Raw genomic sequence first — 2,854 nt, 5'->3', positions numbered from 1 at the left:
TTCCATAGTCTCACTTTACGTAGCCTCGCCTTATGTGGACCCGCTTTCCATAGTCTCGCTTTACATATAGCTTTGCTTTGGCTAGTTTTGCTTCAAGTAGCTTTGCTTTCCATAGTCTCGCTTTTAAACACCTTTGCTTTACATAACTTCACTTTAAATCGTCTCGCTTTACGTAGTCCTGCTTTACGTAGCTTTGCTTCAGCCATACGATTCAATTCAACAATATTCCTTTATCTTCCCAACATTAATATTTCACAATTCATTGCAACGATTATACCATACTAATCTCAACGAAAAATAAAGAAATATCGCTGACCACAGCAACAAAACGATTAATAAGCTACCGTTCGGTAAAGTGTGAAGACTTGAAGCCGTCTCCCCGTCTTCAAGTTGCTCATGTTTCCTCGTAAACGAGAGAGACGGTCGATGCCAGCTGAAAAGCCCCGCACTCCGTTTCAAAGGCGAGAGCGTCGCGTTACCTCAAGGGATAGAGGGACGTAGGATGACTAAAAATTGGTACCCTCTTGCTCGCGGGTGCCTCTTGGTGGGTAGTACTCACGTAAGCAGTGACTAGTGAGGTAAACTCGAGTGTCTGAGGGGTGGTCGAAGGGAAGAAACGGAGAGCTCCAGGCGAGGAGTAGTCGTTCCAGCTGGTGCAAGGAAGGAGGGATAGTAGTCGACCGGGGATGTTGCCCTGGGGGTAGGAGAGGAAGTGGTTTTTCCTCGGTCTGAGCATTCCGTAGACGATACGTGCTCTTGCAGCTTGGCCAGCTTCGTCTTGATTCGCATGCCTTCTACGTGCAAACACCCTCAAACACACGCGAACGATCATCTACATACAATTCTATGTATATACATACACCCGGCTTTGCCTTCGTTCGTCGACGGCTCACACGAGTCCTACAAACACCTCCAAACACGTACAAACACGTACAAACACGTACAAACCCATACATACACGCGATCGAACATACACACACTCCTAGCTCCGACTTGGTTCGCCATGCGACTCCTACATACTCGTAGAAACACGGAAATACACACGGACAAACGTCTACACGCGAAGAATAAATGTGTATGCGCATACACATTCAAACCTACACGCGGATACGAGGCTGTCTCTTTCCTTCTGGCTAGAGCTCCCCTCGCCTCCCTTTTCCTTTCTTCTCCGTCCTCTCTTTCTAACTTTTCAACGCGCACGCGGCCCACCGGCAAGAAGTAGACAATTCACAATTAGCAAACACAAACAGAAGTACGAGTGGCTTCAAGTTGCTTGGGACGCGGTGGCAACGGGCTTAGCCGGAAGCAAACGGTGGGGCAGGGACTTCTGGGATGCGAAGCGACTAGCTTGGCAGTCCCTGAGCGTCAGCCTCCGCTCCAGAATACTCTTCTCCACTCCCGGCCCGACAGAGACCGTCGAAGGCGCATGTATGCTTCGGAGATAACGGGTGTTGTTATCTTTTTCTTTTTTTCTACGATTTGACATTTCGGTTTTCATGAAATATCAAATCTTCGGTCGGTCTCTAAAGTGGACTTTCGTTTAAATTTGAACAAATTCACGCGAACATCGCACGTGAACATCGCGCGTGAACATCGCGCGTGAACATCGCGTGTGAACATCGCATCTAAAATTGCAAAATTTTTATACTGTTTTTAATCAAATTGGGATGGTCCATAATTTCTATTTTTTTTTTTTTTTTAGTGGTTTATAGTATCATTTTTTGTAATATGTCAAATTTTCAAAAACTTCCTAAATCGCATTTTCATTTAAATTGAAAAAATTCATGTGAACATCGCATGTTTCCCAAGAGTCTAAATTGCAAAATTCTGATATTGTTTTTCACAAAATTGGGATGGTCGATCATTTCTATGTTTATTTTATTTTTAATGGTTTATAATATCATTGTCTTATGACACGTCGAATTTTCAGCAACTTCCTAAATTGCATACAAATTTCCATGTCCCATAAGTAGACTGCGGATCTTTATGGAAAATAAAATCTTCGCAAACGTGCCTACAAAAATTGAACCAAAATAGCAATTTATTTTATTCTGCAAATATTACAACATGAACTTTACTTTCAATCTTTTTTATATTCTTGCATATTGTTTGGATTTTGTACGTGTTTCCACACACTCAAATTTCCTGCAAATCCGCAGTCTTACCCATAAGGATCTGTGACACAACTCGAAAATTTTTACACCATTTTCCATCAAATTGAGATGGTCAATTTAAATCGAAACAGGTCCGTACGATTCGTATATAATCAAAGAATAGTTAAGCGAAGTTTTGTTAAAATCGTCCGTTAAGTAAGTCCGCGGGACCTTAATTCCCGGACTCGCGCCTTTGATCATTTTCTAATGGGTTTCAAGGGGATGGTCCCGAGAATCCGTCTCCCCTAATCGATCAACCGTACGGTTTACCGGTCCCTGTCTGAACGTACACCCGGTATATGCGCGCATCGGGCTCTCACCGTTGCGTTGGAACACTTGAAGCCCCAACCAGTTACGGCAACAATAGGCTTTGTCTTCGCGCCGTCGACGCTCGCAAATTGGTAGAAATCTTGATTAAAGGTGCAATTCCGCTGCTGCCTACGGACAAATATGAATTGCACCCCCGATTCTCCCCCCCCCCTCCCTCTCCATACCCGCCCCGGCCTCCCACCTCTCCTCTTTTTACCCGTTCCGACAGATGAAAATGGAAAAAACGTGTCGCGGTACCGCTTCTTACCGCGCCGACGAATTCGCGGCTTTTCGAGAATCGGAATCGGACATTCCCGTAATTGAATGCTAAGATAAAGTACCGAGTAATTGAACGCCGCGAGAAATTCCACCGATTGTTCCAGAGTTGCGCT

This window comes from Hylaeus anthracinus, unplaced genomic scaffold (assembly GCF_026225885.1).
Source record: "Hylaeus anthracinus isolate JK02 unplaced genomic scaffold, UHH_iyHylAnth1.0_haploid 2, whole genome shotgun sequence".
In the NCBI taxonomy this organism is placed as follows: Eukaryota; Metazoa; Arthropoda; class Insecta; order Hymenoptera; family Colletidae; genus Hylaeus; species Hylaeus anthracinus.
This window is presented reverse-complemented; position numbering follows the sequence as displayed.